Genomic DNA, 21,080 nt, shown 5'->3' with positions numbered 1-21,080 from the left:
TTAAAGCTCAACGTTCAGGAAACTAAGATCATGGCATCCGGTCCCATCACTTCATGGCAAATAGATGGGGGAAACAGTGGAAACAATGTCAGACTTTATTTTTTGGGGCTCCAAAATCACTGCAGATGGTGACTGCAGCCATGAAATTAATTACTCCTTGGAAGGAAAGTTATGACCAACATAGTCAGCATATTAAAAAGCAGAGACTTTACTTTGCCAACAAAGGTCCGTCTAGTCAAGGCTATGGTTTTTCCAGTAGTCATGTATAGATGTGAGAGTTGAACTGTGAAGAAGGCTGAGTGCTAAAGAATTGATGCTTTTGAACTGTGGTGTTGGAGAAGACTCTTGAAAGTCCCTTGGACTGCAAGGAGATCCAACCAGTCCATCCTAAAGGAGATCAGTCCTGGGTGTTCATTGGAAGGAATGATGTTAAAGCTGAAACTCCAGCACTTTGACCACCTGATGCAAAGAGCTGACTCATTGGAAAAGACCCTGAAGTTGGGAAAGATTGAAGGCAGGAGGAGAAGGGGACGACAGAGGATGAGATGGTTAGATGGCATTACCGACTCAATTGACATGAGTTTGAGTGAACTCCGGGAGTTGGTGATGGACAGGGAGGCCTGGCATGCTGCAGTTCATGGGGTCGCAAAGAGTTGGACGTAACTGAGTGACTGAACTGAACTGAACTAAGGATCTACTCTTAGCAACTTTGAAATATACCTTATAGCAGTGTTAACTGTAGTTATCAAGCTATATGTTACATTCCCAGGACTTATCTTTTTTTATTTTTTTATTGGGATATAGTTGATTTAAAGTGTTAAGTTAGTTTTAGGTGTACAACAAAGTGATTCAGTTATACGTGTACATACATTCTTTTTCATATTCTTTTCCATTATTGTTTATCATAGGATATTAAATATAGTTCCCTAGAGTTCCAACAGGGTCCTTGTTGTTTATCTATTCTTTTTTTAAAATTATTTAAGTTTGTTTACTTTTAACTGGAGGATAACTGCTTTATAATATTGTGTTGGTTTCTGCCATATTCTAAATGTAATAGTTTGCACCTGCTAACCCCAAACTCTTGGTCCATCCCTCCTCTAACCACCCTGGCTTTGCAACCACAAGTTGGTTCTCTATGCCAGGACTTATTTATTTTACAACTAGCAGTTGTACCTTTTGACCATCTTCCTCAAATCCCCCATATCCCCATCCCCTATTTCTGGTAACCACAAATCTAATCTCTTTTTCCTATGAGTTGGGAGGGTTTGGGGGGAGGGTTGATTTTTGTTTTTTTTTTTTTTAGATTGCACATAGAAGTGAGATCATACAATATTTGTCTCTCTCTATCTGACTTATTTGACTTCACATAATGCCCTCAAGGCCCATTCACATTGTCATAAATGCCGGGATTTTCTTCATTTTTAGGGCTGAGTATAAATATATTTGGGCTTCCCTGGAGGCTCAGTGGTAAAGAATCTGCCTGCAATGCAGGAGAAACAAATTTGATCCCTGGATCTGTAAGATACCCTGGAGAAGGAAATGGCAACCCACTCCAGTATTCTTACCTGGGAAATCCTATAGCCAGAGGAGTGGCAGGCCACAGTCCATAGGGCTGTGAAAGAGTCAGACACAACTGAGCAACTAAATGGCAACAAATAAATACATTTGACTGCATATATATGATTATGTATAATCTCACAACTTCTTTACCCGTTCATCCATCTATGGACACTTAAGTTGTTCCTATGTCTTGGTTGCTGTCAGTAATGCTGCAATAAATATGGGGATCAGATATCTCTTGAGCATGGTAACTTCACCTCCTAAGATACCATTATAAGGCTGTCATAGTTGCTCTCCAGCTTTCTGATCCTGACTTGAGCAGAGTTCAGAGCACTGAGCTTCATTCTCTTTCTATAAGTGCCTCACTGCCCTCAGAAGCAGCCATGTCACCCACAGTTCTTGCTTGTGATCGTTGTTACCACCAAGGTGGCCACCTGCAGCAGCCATGTGATTCACACTCGGTTTATAAAATCTCATGAGAATAACTTGACAGTTCAGAGACTCTCCTTGCCACTGCATCCCAGGTCTTTCCAGTATCCGATTGCTGGTGGCTCGGAGCTCAGCATTGCACTTAAGCTGAAGGATACCACCAAACCAATTCCTAAGTTTCCTCATTGAGGATCTGTTTCCTGAAATAAGGAACTCTTGACATCTTACATCATGCTATATGAGTCCAGGTTTAGCCAGAAAAACAGAAATCGCACTACATATTTCAACAAAGGAGAGTTCATATAAATAATTGCTTCCATGTCTTGGCTATCGTAAATAGTGCTGCTATGAACATGTAGGCTTGTATCTTTTTGAATTAACATTTATCTGGATGTATACCCAGGAGTTGAATTGTTGGATCATATGGTAGCTCTATTTTAGTTTTTTAAAGAACTTTCTTAACTGTCCTCCATATGAAGTAGCTGCATCAGTTTACATTCCCACTAACAGCCAAGACGTTGAAGCAACATAAATGTCCTACAACAGAGGAATGGATAAAAAAAGTGAAAGTGAAAGTCACTCAGTTGTGTCCAACTGTTTACAATCCTAAGGACCATACAGTCCATGGAATTCTCTAGGCCAGAATACTGGAGTGGGTAACCTTTCCCTTCTCCAGGGTATCATTCCCAACGCAGAGATCGAACCAAGGTCTCCTGCACTACAGGCAAATTCTTTACCAGCTGAGCCACAAGGGAAGCCCAAGAATACTGGAGTGGGTAGCCTATCCCTTCTCCAGGGGATCTTCCCAACCCAGAAACTGAACCAGGGTCTCTTGTACTGCAGGCAAATTCTTTACCAGCTGAGCTACCAGGGAAGCCCAAACATGCAATACATGTATACAATGGAATATTACTCAGCCATAAAAAGGAATGGCATAATGCCATTTGACATGGCTGGACCTAGAGATTATCTCATACTAAGTGAAGTAAGTCAGACAAAGACCAATACCATATGATATGACTGATACATGGAGTCTTAAAAAATAATACAAATGAACTTATTTATAAAACAAAAATAGACTCACAGACATAGCTATGGTTACCAAAGGGCAGAGGGGGAAGAGAAAAAAATAGAAGGTTGGGATTAATGTATACACACAACCATATATAAATTGATAAACAACAAGGACCTGCTGTATAGCACAAGGAACTATATTCAATATTTTGTAATAGCCTATAAGGGAACAGAATCTGAAAAATAATAGATTTGTATAGATATAGATAGGAAGATATATTGGAGAAGGAGATGGCACCCCACTCCAGTACTGTTGCCTGGAAAATCCCATGGACAGAGGAGCCTGGTAGGCTGCAGTCCAAGGGGTTGCGAAGAGTCAGTACAACTGAGCAACTTCCCTTTCACTTTTTACTTTCATGCATTGGAGAAGGAAATGGCAACCCACTCCAATGTTCTTGCCTGGAGAATCCCAGGGACGGGGGAGCCTAGTGGGCTGCCGTCTCTGGGGTCGCACAGAGTCGGACACGACTGAAGCGACTTAGCAGCAGCAGCAGCAGGCAGATATATATATATATATATATATATATATGTGTATATGTATATATATATATATGCTGAATCACTTTGTTGTATACCTGAAATTAACAGGTAGGTCTTCTTTTTTTCATATTCTTTCCCATTGTGGATTATCACAGGATATCGAATATAGTTCCCTGTACTATACAATATCATCTTGCTGTGTATATATTCTCTATACATTAGTTTGCATTTGCTAGTTCCAAATGCCTAATCCATCTTTCCCCCAACCCCCTCCTGCTAGGTAACCACAAGCCTGTTCGCTGTCTGTGAGTCTGTTTCATAGATAAGTTCATTTGTGTCCTATTTTAGATTTCACATATGGCATTTGTCTTTCTCTATCTGATTTATTTCACCTAGTATGATAATCTCCAGGTACATCCACGTTGCTTCAAATGGTATTATTTCATTCTTTTTCATGGTTGAGTACTATTTCATTGTGTGTGTGTGTGGCGGGGGGGTGCATGCATGCCCACACATGCACACTCAGTCATGTCCTACTCTTTGCAGCCCTATGGACTGTAGCCCACCGGGTTCCTCTGTTCATGAAATTTTCCAGGCAAGACTACTGGAGCAGGTTGCCATTTCCTCCTCCAGGGTATCTTCTCAACCCAGGGATGGACCCCACATCTCTGTGTCTCCTGCATTGGTAGGTGGATTGTTTATTACTAGTGCCATCTGGGAATATGTACTTCTTTTTCCATTCATCTGTCAATGGACATCGAGGTTGCTTTCATGTTTTGGCTATTGTGAATACTGCCACTATGAAAACAGGGTAAAGAGGTAGGCCTTCTTATTTGCATTTTTAAATTATGAAATGGAGGGTCAAAGAAGTTAAGTTAATTTTCAAATGTTACCCAGCTGATAAGCAGGACTGAATTCCAAAGCCCTTACCTCTCTAAAGGTAGAGTTCTTACCCTCTCTGCCATGCACATGGACCTCCAACTCCCCTGAACTGTCTGATCACCTGCAGGAAGATACATCAGACCTAGTAGGAGAGAAGCAAGCACTAGCCAATTAAATGGCAGTTGGGCCTCCACATGTTGATTAAGCACCTGAATCCCGTGGGACCAAAGGTGAGCTGATACAGGTCGACCACCTGTCCACCTCCCTCTCCAACCAGTCTGCTGCTCTCCCAGCCTCCACCAGGCACAAGACTCCAAATCCCTTCAATGTGTCAGCAAGCCGCCGCCCAGGCTCTGGTTCCCGGATGGCTTCTCACAGGAGGTGTGAGATGACAACTCATCAGAAGAAAATTCCAAACCACTATGTCCTGAACAGATTCCTCTGATTCTTTGTAAAATGCTTTGGAAGGATTTTCCACATTCTCTCATGTCAGAGGATGGGCTCAGTGTTCGCAGAAGAGAGGTAAGTGGTGCCCCACCCTTGAGGAAGATGCTCACACCCTCCTATGAAGTCAGTATAAAACTGGGTCCACCACACAAAGACACACAAAGTCCAGCGATGATGTGGAGACAAAATGTCTGGAAAACAGCTGCTTGGCTAACAGATGCCCAAAGCATCAGCAGAGATGTTATTCTTACAAGCGGCAACAGGGCTCCCAACAGGCCTAGAAACAACAAAATTAATGGATTGGAAAGCAAGAATCTAATATACGAGCTCTCAGAATTCCCCAGACTGGCTGACTCACTGCTCACACCCAGGAATCGTAGCACTGGGGGCTGAGGTTTCCAGGACCCCCTGGGGGAGGGAGGGTGGCAGAGAACAGCAGGGAAGATGGACAGGAGTTCAGCCAGTACCAGCACCTTCCATGAAACAAAATACCATTTTCACACAAAGCTTCTTTGAACTTCAGTAAAACAAATAGCATTTACACAAACAGCTTCCAAAAAATAAACTCCATAATGAGAGAGCAAGGAAGCCGCCGTTTACCCAGTTCACCCGCTTGACGGTTAAATCATTTTTTATTGAATTCAAGTTTCATGGCCCATTAGAGGCCTGGAGGCAGAATTCTCAGGGATGCTTTTGGACTAATGAGTATTTTGCAAATTGTTTTTCTAACAGATTTGTTGTTCTTTTCTGAGGATCATAAGAACCTGTGGTTTATGTCATTTGGTCCTGCACTTGAAAAAGAGCAGCAAGCATTTTAATTGAACCTATTTTATTTCTATTATTAAGAGATGATGGAGTTTTGTATCTTCCTAATATGTTTTTGACACTGATATGAGTATGCTGTCATCAATCAAAATAACACACCCTCCTACACTTGGCTTTTCACATTTATCAAATATGCCCTGACAAATGTTCCCTCACTTCCTCTGTAAAGACATAGATCTGCTTTCATGGACTCAACAATCCAAAGCAAACAGAACTTCCAGACTGAACCTCTGTTTGGTATTAACTCCTCTCTCCAGATTTCCTGTCTTCTCTCTTTACTACTGCCAAATGAAGTAGGAGTGGGGAGGGGACAGGCAGGGAAGAATAGCCCACTAGCCTCCAGAAGCCCTCTTCCCTACCAGGTAGGACTGGTGCCCACCCTCCAAAGGTAGACAAGCCTGGTCCTGGTACCTTCCCTTAGAGCTTCCAGAAAAGTCTTTGCTTTTCTGCAGGGATCAACAAGCTGATAAGACATGCCTGAAAGAAGCCAGTCTGTGTACTCATGAAAAGAAACTATTGCATCTCTAGAGATAGTCAGATTTCATTTCTAGACCACTCAGCCCCAGGAGCCAATCAATTATCTGATTTTCTCATTCGCATGATTTGGGCTTGTCACATCCAGTGAAGGAGCCCATGGTATCTGCAGCTAGGAATCAATCCAGTGGTAAGTATTGATGGATTTCTTTCCAGGGGTCAAGCACTGTGCTCAGCTCTGGGAACCTAGCAAGGGTCCAAGCAGATGCGCTGGACTCTAACCAAGATACTTCTCAGATGCTCACCTAGCTGGAAGAAGCATTTATAGCAGAGTGAGGATGGAGGAAGGCAGTGGGCAGACACCAGGTCAGAGACAGGGTGGTCTGGAACACAGCCATGTGTGGCTAGGGGCACAGGCTGGCAGGTTCAGATCCTGAGTGAAGTCTCATCAAAAGGGCTTGCTGGCGACTTTAATGTGGCATGGGGAAAGAGAGCAGGCAAGGAGGGGATTTAGGTTTCCTATTGGGAGAGGTTGATGGTGGAGCATTTTCCATGAAAAATCATGGTATGAAAAAAGGTCTATACGTAGAAAACAAACTTACAGTTACCAAAGAGGAAAGAAGGGAAAAGGGAAGGAAAAGTTAGGAGGTTGGGATTAACATATACAGACTACTATATACAAAACAGAGAAACAACAAGGACTGACTGTTTAGCACAGGAAACTATACTCAATATTGTATAATAAACTATAACGCAAGAAGAGATAAAAACTTCCTCAGTGATCAATGCAAAGAAATAGAGGAAAATAACAGAATGGGAAAGACTAGAGATCTCTTCAAGAAAATTAGAGATCCCAAGGGAACATTTCATGCGAAGATGGGCTCAATAAAGGACAGAAATGGTATGGACCTAACAGAAGCAGAAGAGATTAAGAAGAGGTGGCAGGAATATACAGAAGAACTATACAAAAAAGATCTTCATGACCAAGATAATCACGATGGTGTGATCACTCACCTAGAGCCAGACATCCTGGAATGTAAAGTCAAGTGGGCCTTAAAAAGCATCACTATGAACAAAACTAGTGGAGGTGATGGAATTCCAGTTGAGCTATTTCAAATCCTGAAAAATAATGTTGTGAAAGTGCTGCACTCAATATGCCAACAAATTTGGAAAACTCAGCAGTGGCCACAGGACTGGAAAGGTCAGTTTTCATTCCGATCCCAAAGAAAGGCAATGCCAAAGAATGCTCAAACTATGACACAATTGCACTCATCTCCAACGCCAGTAAAGTAATGCTCAAAATTCTCCAAGTCCGGCTTCAGCAATATGTGAACCGTGAACTTCCTGATGTTCAAGCTGGTTTTAGAAAAGGCAGAGGAACCAGAGATCAAATTGCCAACATCTGCTGGATCATGGAAAAAGCAAGAGAGTTCCAGAAAAACATCTATTTCTGCTTTATTGACTATGCCAAAGCCTTTGACTGTGTGGATCACAATAAACTCTGGAAAATTCTGAAAGAGATGGGAATACCAGACCACCTGACCTGCCTCTTGAGAAACCTATGCAGGTCAGGAAGCAAGACTTAGAACTGGACATGGAACAACAGACTGGTTCCAAACAGGAAAAGGAGTACGTCAAGGTTGTATATTGTCACACTGCCTATTTAACTTATATGCAGAGTACATCATGAGAAACGCTGGGTTGGAAGAAGCACAAGCTGGAATCGAGATTGCTGGGAGAAATATCAAGAACCTCAGATATGCAGATGACACCACCCTTATGGCAGAAAGTGAAGAGGAACTCAAAAGCCTCTTGATGAAAGTGAAAGAGGAGAGTGAAAAAGTTGGCTTAAAGCTCAACATTCAGAAAACGAAGATCATAGCATCTGGTCCCATCACTTCATGGGAAATAGATGGGGAAACAGTGGAAACAGTGTCAGACTTTATTTTGGGGGGCTCCAAAATCACTGCAGATGGTGACTGCAGCCATGAAATTAAAAGACGCTTACTCCTTGGAAGAAAAGTTATGACCAACTTAGATAGCATATTAAAAAGCAGAGACATTACTTTGCCAACAAAGGTTTGTTTAGTCAAGGCTATGGTTTTTCCAGTGATCATGGATGGATGTGAGAGTTGGACTGTGAAGAAAGCTGAGTGCTGAAGAATTGATACTTTTGAACTGTGGTGTTGGAGAAGACTCTTGAGAGTCCCTTGAACTGCAAGGAGATCCAACCAGTCCATTCTGAAGGAGATCAGCCCTGGGATTTCTTTGGAAGGAATGATGCTAAAGCTGAAACTCCAGTACTTTGGCCACCTCATGCGAAGAGTTGACTCATTGGAAAAGACTCTGATGCTGGGAGGGTTTGGGGGCAGGATGAGAAGGGGACGACAGAGGATGAGATGGCTGGATGGCATCACTGACTCGATGGACGTGAGCCTGAGTGAACTCTGGGAGTTGGTGATGGACAAGGAGGCCTGGCGTGCTGCGATTCATGGGGTCTCAAAGAGTCGGACACGACTGAGCTGAACTGATAATGCAATGGTCCTCAACGCTTTGGGCACCAAGGACTGGGGTAGGGGGTTGATAGTTTCAGGACAATTCAAGCACATAACATTTATTGTACAGTTTATCTCTATTATTATTATTATGTTGTGATATATAATGAAATAATGATACAACTCACCATAATGCAAAATCAAATCATCAGGCATTAGATTCTCATAATAAGCATGCAACCTAGATACCTTGCATGCACAGTTCACAGCAGAGTTCATGCCCCTATGAAAATCTAATGCCACCACTGATCTGGCAGGAAGTAGAGCTCAGGCAGTAATGTGAGCAATGGGGGAGCAGTTGTAAATACAGATGAAGCTTCTCTTGCTCACCTGATGGTCACCTCCTACTGTGTGGCCTGGTTCCTAACAGACCATGAACTTGCTGGGGACCTCTGCTATAATGCAAAGGAATCAGGAAAAGAGTAGATACATAAATATATATAACTGAATCACTGTGCTGTACACCTGAAATCAACTATACTGAAAGACAGGAAGAAAAGAAGGAAGAAAGGTCTATGGGGGCAACACAGATTTGAATTGGATAATATTGAATTTAATGGAACGTTCCAAGAAAAATGTCCAGTATGTAACTGGGCATCCCTGGTGGCTCAGATGGTAAAGAATCTGCCTGCAATGCAGGAGATCTGGGTTCAATCCCTGAGTCGGGAAGATCCCCTGAAGAACAAAATGGCTACCCATCAAATCACCGCCCTAGGTAGCCTGAGTCTCCTGACAACCTTACAGTTCTGGGCTAGTTCCCAGGCTCTAAGCCCATCCAGTTCTTTCTGATCTCAGCAGAACCCACCCTCTACTCTCTACCACCACCCCCAACTCTCGAGTATTCCCCTGTATTATATCTGTGGCCAGTTTTCAGCCAAATCCCCTATATTCTCAAACTTTCTGAATGTGTCCTTTCTATTCCCACAATGCTTCAGCACCAGTAGGATTTTGAATTCATTGACCCGATGCATCCACTCACTGTCCCTGGACCACCTTGTGCCTTTTTATAATCCCTCTCATCCCACATCCTCAAACTCCTCATCCATGTTCTCCCCTCCTTGCTTCTTGCCCAGCAAAACCTGACCCTCAGTAAATCTTCCATTGACATCTCTGTCCCCATATCCCAGCAGCTGGCTGAATATGGCTTGACAAAAACACACCCACTGGTCTCATTTCAAGTTCATGATGGCTGCTGCCCTGCCCCACCCCTGGTCCATTTGCCCTCCACCAATTTAGGGAACCACTGAACACCCCAGCTCTCAGCTCCAGCTTGCAGCCGCTCCTTCTCTGCTCACTAGATAACTAGTGAGAACCTACTGTATAGCTCAGAGAATCCTAGTCAGTGCTCTGTGGTAACCTAACTGGGAAGGAAATCCAAAAAAGAGGGGATATATGTAAACATATAACTGATTCACTTTGCTGCACAGCAGAAACTAACACAACACTGTGAAGCAACTATACTCCAAAAAGAATTAATTAAAAAAAACCATCTACTTTTGAATTCACTGCTGATTTCAACCACAGAGACTTAAAGAGGTTGCACTTAAGTCCTCTCCTGGATCTGTGATCTCTTAGCTTGGTTACCAGAAATAACCATCCTTTTCCCCTGCACACCCTTCGACTGGTGTGCATTGATGAACACTGACTCAGGTGTACTGGGGAGACAGGGTGGGGTGGGGGTGGTCTCACCTCTGTCCCCTCCTCTCCATTCCCACCTTCGATTGGTTCTGCCCTGGATGATGCAGCACGCACTGCTCCTCTCAGATCCACCCCAGCCCCCAGCTTCTCCCTGGAAGATGGTGGGTCTGTGTGAGTCAGCCAGGCGATCCCTCAGGACTGTTCTCACTCTCCCTCTCTTACTAGAACAGCAGAGAAACCCAGAGTCCTTGCTTCCGCCTATATTTCAGCACACAGCTTGTTCTCTTCTAAGGCTAAGTTGCTCCCGCTATGAAAATGATTAGTTAATTGGGTGTAGGCAGTGCGAAGCATAAGGGGCCGTGAGCATGGACAGTTGAAAGTGGTTTTCTCAAATTATCCCCATTAACGTGGAGAATAAATTCCCAAGACGCTCTGCCTTCGGTGCCTCCAATTGTCTGAGAAATTAGAAGCAGCATTAAGTGCTTGTGCACACTCTCCTGCTGCTCCAGAGCTTCACCACCCACGAGAATTTCCTTCATCCGGAGGCTCACTCCAGGAGCCTTCCGGGCACAGGCAGCAGGAGCTTAATAAGTCACCTTCAAAGCCTGAGCGGCCACACCTCTCAAGTCTCCATCAGAGCAATGAGGGCAGAGCAGGAACACAATGGGCTGATGAGGGACTAGCACCAGGTCTCCAGAGCACCCCAGGTGGGCGCTGTGCTTCTTGTGGGAAGCCGGGCCCTCGTGGATCAACTCCATTTCAACTCACAGTCACTCAAAAAGCATGCAAGATTAGCCAAGGATGTTGACTGTCTCTTAATTGGCCTTTGTGGCAAGTCAACATGAACTGTTGGTGAGCCCACTAGAAGAAAATTATACTTACTTTTACTCGAAGGCAAAACAGCTCTTTTCATCCTTTTGTGGGAGAAAAAGAAATGAGAAATATTTGAATTAGTCAGTGAGAATGTATAAAGGGTGAAGGTAGGGGGTCCATGTTTTTCATCTGGTTTAAATGTAATCCTTTATTAGATCTCATCTAATTATAAATAATTATTTCAGTTATTATTGAGAAATGGTCGGCAACTGCTAAATTACCATGCTTCAGTCACTCCACTGAGAATTTATTTGCACCAGCAACCCTCAAACTAATTTTGCCTTTGAATTTCCCTTGGTGTTGCTGTGAAGTGTAGCAGGAAGGTCTACACCCAGACTGACGGGATTCCAATATCACTCCCAGTGCCCGGAAGTTGAGGGGATGCTGGTGAGGACAGTCCAGCTGATAACGAGAAGAGTCTTCACTGTAAATATCAAGCAGAGACCTAACCCCCTTGGTTTTCAAAAGTAAACCATGCCTTTGCATTCTAAGGCAGGGCTGTTTTGACACTGCCTTATTCTGTGTATGTTTAGAAGAAAACAAATGGCCTTTGCTATACCCCCACAAGTATTTCCCAGATCTCTACTGGCTTCTGTCTATAAGGCTGGGAAGGAGAGCCTTGCAACCCTGACCAGAATTCTAGAGTGAGGAGGAAAGATGCTGTTACTTCCTGGGAGGTTTCTGGTTCAAAACACAGAGGGTCTAAAATAGCAACAAAATGGAAAGAAGTTTCTACAGGGTCAGGGAACCCTGGGTCCAAGATTGATCCCACCTTCAGAGCTAAGAGACCAGAGCAAGGTACTCAACTTCTTTGAGCCTCAGCATCCTCACAGGTAAAATGGGTGAATAATACCTACTTCACATACCTGTTTTCAGGCTACTACAAGCATAGAGCCTTTTTGTAGACGAAGCAACAAAAAAGTCCAGAGAGGTAAATAAGCTGCCAGTTCACACACAGCACAACAGTGGTCAAGTCGGGGTCAGAGGCTGCACTCCATTACACCTGCTTCCTGGGCAACTCAGATTTCATGGTTCAGCCACATTCTCCCATGGAAAGGATGTGAATTACTTCATTAATAGTTTCTTATATGAATTACACATGGAAATGATAACATTTTGGATGTATTTGTTTAAGTAAAACAACATGAATAAATTTCATTTCACCTGTTTGTTTTTCCTTTTTTTTTAATGTGACTACTAGAAAATTTTAAATTACCTACATGGTTGGAATTATATTTCTATTGGATGCGGTAGACCTAACCGGTAATTAAATGTCCTTGGTTGTCTCAAAAATGCCTTATTTACAGTTAAGCAGTTTAAGCAGATTTGTATAGTTTAGGAAAACTCCCAAGAGATTTTCATGTATACCTCTGCTTAAGAACTATTGTTCTGAGCTTTTGATTCAAGAAAGATAACACTAGATGGTATTTGTAGATGATGCTGTTTTGCAACCAGCTGGCACCAGGCCCTCTGCCCACTTATCCTGGGTCCCTTACAGGAAAACTGTGATATTGGAGAAGCCCCTAGAGATGTGTAACTGTTCTCTTACCTAAAAATTCCCAACAGCCTTTACTAGTAATATTATTAGAAGCACTTTCTTAAAGATATTCTATTCAACAAATATTTTTCCACATACACTGGCCACTATTCTAGGCCCTGGCTATTCAAGAATGAACAAGTTAATGAGACCCTTGCCTTCCTGGAGTTTACATTCCAGTAGATGGAAACCACTGGAATGTGATTGGCTGCTGGAAACAGAAAACCCCTTATTCATATGGGCTTAAATAGTCACCAAGTGCTTCTCCACAGACCGAGAAGTTCAGAAGTCCCTGGATTCCAGCTGCAGTTACCAGGGGTCCAGCTCTGCTTGTCTGAGGGTCTCTTGATCCTGCCCCACTCCAACTGAAACCCTAATTCTTTTTTTTTTTTCATTAATTTTTATTGAAATGTAGTTACTTTACAGTGCTGTGTCAGTTCCTGCTGTACAGCAAAGTGAACCAGCTATACGTATATTTTTATCCCCTATTTTTCCATTTCCTTTCCATTTAGGCCACCGCAGAGCATTGAGTAGAGTTCCCTGTGCTATACAGTAGCTTCTCACTATCTATTTTACAAAAGCCTCATTCTGAGGCTGCTTAACAAGACATCATCTCCACCTCCTCATCACCAGCTCTCAGCTGAGCCTCCTGTGATCTTCTCTGAGCCCTTCAGGATCACAGCTCTTCAGTCTCAAGTTCTAAAAGCTTTTATCATCCTTGACTCTCACACCCCTGGTTCCACAGCAGTTGAGAACAGTGTCAGGGTTAAGGTTAAGGTTCCTCATGAGCCCTGCTTCTTTTCTTCCCTGCCTTCTCAGTTCTGCTATTTCCCTTGCTCCTCTGCCCTTCACATGCTCCCTCTGAACAATTCATTTCCTCCCCCAACTTCAGCTGGGATGGCACTTCCCAAGGCTGGACCACGAGCCACAGCCTCGACCCTATTCTGCAGGTCCCCCTTCTCAGCTACCTGCTGGGCACTTTCCTTATTCCAGCACCATCAACTACATCCATCTTGCTGTTCAGAGACCTCAAAGTCCTTTTGTGATCACCGTGCTTTGTGAAATGAAGCCGAGAGAAGATGGTGCCTGTGTATTTTGGGGCAGCGGGAATGTTGACAAGAGGGTGAAAATCACATCACACGCCATACAGCAGTTGTCAGCCTCACTGGTGTTGTGGTTCCAGGTGTTATTACATGTGCCTCACAAAGCAAGATAAAGCAGGTGAACCAGTAAGGGCTCAGTCCCTGCTTGTAAGAACACAGACCGAGTCAATAAGTCACTAAGAAACAATTCCCCATCCAAGTGTGAGAATCAAGGGACATGAAGCAAGCCAGCTCCCAGTCAAAGCAGCAAGGCAAAAACTTGAGAAGACAGAGGCCATTCAGTACTTATTCAAAATCTTAACACCCAAGTGTCCCTTTTCTCATTGTTAAGCAAAGCTAGGACCCAGATAGCAGGCAGGCAGGCAGGCAGGCATCCTGCAACATAGCCATCCCACCGTGCAGTGACACCCATCCTGAGGGAGATTTCAGGCCATGAGAATACTCCAGCTCGTGCCCAGGAGGCATGATCAGGGCACCAAGCAATTCAAGCCTGACCTTCTTCAGCCACTTCACCCAAGTCAACAGGCCTCTGAATCTTGTCTGGTGCTCAGTCTTCACTTTACTTGGGTCACGAGCTAAGAAGGATCGAAATATCTTCTTGCCTTGTTTGAAATGGGCTTCCCTGTAGCTCAGACAGTAAAGAATCTGACTGCATTGCAGGAGACCTGGGTTTGATCCCTGGGTCAGGGAGATCCCCTGGAGAACGGAATGGCAACCCACTCCAGTATTCTTGCCTGGAGAAGCCCATGGACAGAGGAGCCTGGCAGACTACAGTCCATGGGGTTGCAAAGAGTCGAAGATGACTGAGTGACTAACACTACCTTGATTGAAATACCCCATATCTTGATGGTCCCAAATTACCAAGAGAACACCCTAGGATTCTTGGATAAAGTTAAACTCCACCTCTTACTCCTAAAGGGCTTCCCAGGTGGCTCAGTGGTAAAGAATCTGCCTGCCAAAGCAGAAGACGAAGGAGACTAAGGTTCCATCTCTGGGTCAGGAAGATTCCCTGGAGGAGGAAATGGCAACCTACTCCAGTATTCTTGCCTGGGAAATCCGATGGACAGAAGAGCCTGGAGGGCTACAGTCCACGGGGTCACAAAGAGTCAGACACGACTTAGTGATTAAGACCATATGCACCTCCCCCTAAAACCAACTCCCCTCTCTTAAAGACCTCATTTCCCATCACCAGTGTTGTTTCTCTTCTAAATTTAACATCTCTTCCTCCCTGTCCATACCAAAGGTCACTTCTAGATTTTCACATCTACATCACTTCATCCTTCCTGGCCACTTCTCATGTGGTTATTACAATGGCTGGAACCCCAGCTCCAATCACATTATCTCTCTTACTTGTTCCAAAGTCTTATGCTTCCCCTGCCTAATAAAGCTAGAGCTCCCAAGTTGTCACAGGAGCCAACAGGAAAAAATGCATCCTCACAGGGGCAATGTTTGGTTCAGTGGTTCTGGGTACAGGCCAAGCAACAAGTCTGATGAAGACAGACAACCTGGGCAGAGAGGATTTTAGCAGCAATGATGAAGCTAACGTAAACTGGAACCATCTCTGTGGTCACGTTCATTGCATTTATTTTCTCATTCATCTCTGCATAAAACCTAAAAACCAGTGTTCTTACCTCACTTTAAACAAGAGAAAATGGAGGCTTGGAGAAGAGAAAAGATTTCCCCAAAATCTCACAGCCTGACTCTAAATTCTAATCCTGCTGTCTGAGCCCAATGGCATGGCCTCAACAGAGCACCAGGTGTGAGTTTATTCACCATCATAACCTCTGCACCTAAAACAGGGCCTGGCACATTAACATTCGTGGGATGAACAAATGTTGGAAAGGACCAGCAACGAGGGCCAGTAATGTCCAAAGGGCAATGGATTTTTATACCTAAGAAAACATGAAATGAAGCTGGGCTCAGACTGTACAGGACTTTGAAAGTCTCCGTGAGAAATGAGAATTCATTTCTATATACCAAGGAAAGCCACTGCAGCTTTTTAATTAATGAGCCTTCTTTTCAACAGCTGTGCCATGAATCTGTTACCAAGAGTCTTTTTTAAAAAAAAAAAGACTAACATGAAAGGGAGTCCCTTGCAGTAACCTTATTCCTTTTTAAAATTCTCTATGAATCCTCCTTCTCAAGCAAGATGTGAAATTACCGATTTTGCTCGATCTTCTCTGATTTGAACAGATCTGCCCTTTTGAGAGGCACAAATGTGCAATTGTCATGCTGCCATTAAGTCTTCTAAAATATCGATTTCAAATGTGAATTTCCATCCTCACCCATTACCTTCAAAAGGAGACGTATGTCAAGGGAAAAAATCTTATTTTCCTACCCTTTGCTCTGAGACCAAAGCCACTTGTAAATTTAATATTAAGGTTAGGAGCAGCTACTTCAACCTAAACTTTAGGAGGAGGGAAACTGAGGCCCCAAATGATTGTTCAAGCAACTGTGTTCAAGCCCTATTGTCCCCTCACTCTATTTCAGGCCTCCAGGGCTGGGAGTACTGTATTTTATGGAAAAGACTCTGCTGATCCATGTCCTGGTTTCTCCCTGTCTTATCTCTCAGCTCCCTGGAATCTTCCTCCTGCCCTGTCACTCCCTAAACTGCTTTCTTGAAGATCACCTGTGGTCCTTTAAATGCTACAGTTCAAGGTGTTTTCTTGAGCCAATCCCATTTGACCATTTGGATCGACTCACATTTTTGCCCTCCTCTTCTGGGATCTTTTCCTCCCCTGGGTTGGGTAACCTTATTGCTTCTGCCCATTCCCCTTCAATCTGGCCATGCCATCGTCATCAGCTGGTCTTCCTCCTCCCACTCACACTCCCATAAAGGGCTGATCCCCAAGTTGCAGCCTGCTCCTCCAGCTCACCCTCCCACAGGGCTGGTCCCCATGTTGCAGCCTAAGCCCTATTTTCCCTATATACTCCACCATTGTTTGATTTCTTCATTTTTTATTTATTTTTTGGCCATACCACTTATCATGCAGGACCTTAGTTCCCAGGCCAGGGATTGAACTCACACCCCCTGTGGTGGATCTTAACCACTGGAATCTTAACCACTGGACTGCCAGAGAAGTTCCATTCCCCAACCACCATCACCCAGTATGTTTCTTAGAGGCACATACACAGATTATCCTTGAAAATGCTCACTTACATTGGAACTATATGTAACTTTGTTCTATATTTTCTTTGTGTGTGTGTGTGTGTGTGTGTGTGTGTGTGTGTGTGTTTTGTTCTATATTTTCTAAGAGTCCTGTAAATGTGCTATCATACTTTCATAATGCAAAAGGAAAGAAAGAAACAGAAAATGCTCAGACTTCTAGGTCCAGTGATGACCTCTTTCTTGAGCTCCAGCCCCTGCTTTATAAACACCTGAGCATCTCCACTGGGATGACCCAAGGTGAAGGATATCCAAGGATAAATCGCTATTTCCCAGGCAGTGGTCCCTCTTATTCCCAGTTACTCAGAACAGAAATCCTAGACCTTTGTTCCTGCACAACTTCTCATGATAATCTGTCACCAACTCCTGCCAGTCATTCCTCAAAATTCCTTTCTCATCCATCCTTGCACATCCACCCATTAGTCAACGCCCGCCTTATATCCTGGCCACTCCATACAGAAAGCTGTGTGTGTCTTCTCCAGTCCCGACAAAAAAGCCAGTGAGGATATCAAAGGCAGTAAGACACAGCTTTGATCCTTGTTTTACTAAGTAAGGGGGTTTTGGCTGAAACCAAGGTGGACATTTTTGGTATTTGCTAGTCCAGAATCCCTTCTTCCAACCATCATGCCTGGGTTTTTCTCTGAGGAAGCCCACTTCTGAGCCCACAAAGTTCCAGCCAGAGGTGGCCATCTTGATGTCCATGGCACGAACTCCACATCTAGCCATTCAAGAGTGTCCACAACGCTGACTGCATGGTTGGCTCAAGGAAGGACATATGACTCGGTCCAGACTTTTGCTGAAACGGCTGGAAAAGAAATGCCTTCTCCTGGAAACAAAGCTTGGAGCTGCCAGCAGCTGTGTTCGCCAGTCATTGGGGGCAGCTTCCTGAGAATAAGACCTAACAGGGGAGGTGGGGGGATCCAGCTGAGCAACAGGCCAAAGGGTCACCTTCTTGATGACACACCCTTGGATCCAGTGGCACCTGAAGCCAGACTCGCTTCTTGACTCTCCTTGTTTCATGAGCCCTGAGAGAACAAACCACCACCATAATCACAGTCACTTTTTTAAAATTTTAAAATTTGATTAGATTTCAGAGATTTGCAACTAGAGTCCTTTTTTACAGACTTAAAGAAATATTCAGAGTACTGCCTGCTGTGTGCAGAAAGGGAACTACATGTGAGATAAGGATTTAGCACATGGGGAGATGGGTGGATAACAGGGTGGGTAAGCAGAGCTCCATGGGGGAGGAAAAAAAAATATGAGTGTAAAAATGAATTGGAAAGGAGCCAGGAAGCTGTGTGAACACGGGAGTCAGAGGGCGGAGGCGCTCTCTGAGGGGCAGAAGCGGGAGATGACCACCAGGGGGCGCATCAGCCAGTCAGGAGCACCAACTTCCTCATGGGCCAAGGGGGCACTGAAGGCGTTAATTGAAAAATAATACAAGTGAATATATGCGAGACAGAAACAGACTCCCAGACACAGTCAACAAACTTACAGATACCCAAAGAAGAGGGAGAGGGAAGGGACAAATGAGCAGTTTGGCATTAACAGACTACTATACATGAAATGAGCAAGAATGTACTGTACAGCACTGGGAATTATACCTAGTAGCTTGTAATAACATAGAATGGAATGGAATCTTCAAAAAATATGGAATCACTGTGCTGTATACCTGAAATGACACTGTAAATCAACTGAACTTCAATTTTAAAAAAATTAAATAAAACCAAATTTATTAATTAAAATAATCTGTGTGTTGCTATGTTTGCACAATATCCACCTCCTCCTTTCAACTCCACATACACTGAATAAGGACAGGGACACTCTTTTTTTAAACCACTGTATGAAGAGTGCAGTGTAGTAAGCCCTCAAAGTATTTATCACTGGAGTGAATAAATGTATAAAGGCATGGAGATGGAACCCACAACCTCGACCTCAACACCTCAGGCTTCAGCTGAGCAGCCTACACCCTATGGACACAGTGGCAGTAGTGAGATGTGGACATCTTCAGGGAAGACCAAGCGTGGTGTCCACAACCACACCACCTCCCCAGCCTCTCTCCCAGGCCCTCAACTACCTGCATGTCTCACCTAGGTGCTGGTGCCGTGGCTACCAGGGGAGTGTCTCTTCCTTTTGAGGGCTGATTAGGAGGAGAGATGCTGACCTCATGCCTCCTGGTTCAGTTCGTACCCTGCCCTGACTCCCTGTGTGATCTGCAAGGCTTGTGTTTGACATAATTGGTGGTGTTTACTAACCTGCCTGCAGCTTTTGAGCTCATTATGGAAAGATGAAAGCAGGTAGAGGATAAGAGACAGGGGTCCCCAGTCAATAGGTGGAGACCCACCTTTTGCAGAGCTGCCAGGCCATCAATTCAAATGCAAATATGGAGCTTCAGCTTAAAACCCTCCAGGGACTTCCCATGGCCCACAGCAGAAGGTCTCAGCTGCTGCCTTGGGACACCCCAATACGTTGCATCACCCATACAGCGTGCCTCCAGAGAGTCATTATTAATAGAAATGAAAATTCAGAAATAAAGTTTTTCAGAAATAGGGCCACAGACATGGAAAACAAACATATGGTCACCAAAGCAGAAAGAGGGGAAAATTAGGAATTTAGGATTACCATATACATACTATTGTGTGTAAAATAGATAAGCAACAAGGACCTACCATATAGCACAGGGATCTATACTCAATATTTTGTAATAACCTATAAGGGAAAAGAATCTGAATACACACACACACAAAGACACACATGCACACATGTGTATATATATATATACAGAATCACTGTGCTATACACCTGAAAATAACACATTGTAAATCAACTATACTTCAATAAAAAACTTAAAGTTTTTTTTAAAAGAAATGAAGATTTTGCTTATAAAATAGAGCAATGAATTCTACAAGACTGTACCCTGCCTTGCACGGGTTCCCAAGTAGGAAATAACGCAGAGACTAGCCCTAGCATGCAGCACACTGACCCGAGTGACCAGGGGGTGCGAGGCAAACGTGGTTGCAAATGTGGTCCAGGCCACTGACCCAGAGAAGGACGCTCCTGTCCTCAGTGTGGGCAGAGGACCCCTAGTGCTCCAACACCTGCGCCACTCCCCATCCTCCCCCAACTCTAGAAAAGTCCACACTCTTCTAGACCCCTCCATGGCCCCTCCTCCTCCTCCTGCTTTGCTCCGGCTGTCCCCAACACTCAGAAGCACTCTCCTGCTTCTCCCCTGGCTCATACTTCAGGGCTCCCCTGGTGGAGCTTTCCAGAGCCCGGGAATCACCATTTCAGTTTCTTTGCCTTCTCACATGCCAAGTTCCTCATTCTCGCCCAGTCTCACCTGCTGGCTCTTCCTTATCTACCCAAGCTGACCATTTCAGAGTGCCCTGAGATGCACACTGGATAGCCTGCTCCACCTCCACTCTGGCGCTGCTCTGCAGCACAAGACTTCCTCTGTCTGCCCCACATCTCTACTTGGATGGCCAAGAGAAACCTGACACTTAATAGGAGGTGCCAGAGCTCTTGACCCCACCAATGCTTCTTTCTCACTCAGTTTTTCACTTCTTGGTACATGGCACCACGATTTCCCCAGCTGCTTAATTCAAAGCCTAAGAATTCATCCTGGGTTATCTCTTTTCTTCATTCCTTACAGCCAACCCATTTGCAAGACCCACTGATTCTCTCTGCACATCTGTGTCCTTCTCCCCCAGCCCCAACCAACCCAGCCATCATGCCCCCTCTACCCTCCCCACTTCTGTCCTCACCCCTGGATATCCAGCCTGACTCAGCATCCTCCAGTTGTGCTTAAAATCCCAGTCCTCATCACCACCCACAAGGCCCTCCAAGAGCCTTGCAATCTGGCCCCTGCCCCCCTCTTCGGCCTTTGTGTCCCACTCCCCCTTTGACTCTTGATCATTCATTGGAGGCTGGCGCATGTTATTTGTTCTACCCCAGGCTTTATCATCATCCTGGTTGACATGGATACTCACATGGATGACCCCACGATGGCCTTTTACTCAATCTCCTGACCTATTTAT

General features: G+C 44.3%; 1 long non-coding RNA gene across 1 annotated transcript in view; it reads right to left on the bottom strand.

The window, feature by feature from the left end:
- Window positions 1-10,600, bottom strand: part of LOC123328537 — a 35,055-nt gene extending 24,455 nt beyond the window's left edge. The window contains exon 1 of the long non-coding RNA XR_006543421.2: window positions 10,416-10,600. This is a non-coding gene — a long non-coding RNA (uncharacterized LOC123328537). The remainder of the gene's footprint in view (window positions 1-10,415) is intronic.
- Between the last annotated feature and the right edge of the window lie 10,480 nt (window positions 10,601-21,080).

The sequence above is a fragment of the Bubalus bubalis genome, chromosome 2, assembly GCF_019923935.1.
Source record: "Bubalus bubalis isolate 160015118507 breed Murrah chromosome 2, NDDB_SH_1, whole genome shotgun sequence".
Lineage (NCBI taxonomy): Eukaryota > Metazoa > Chordata > Mammalia > Artiodactyla > Bovidae > Bubalus > Bubalus bubalis.
This window is presented reverse-complemented; position numbering and strand designations above follow the sequence as displayed.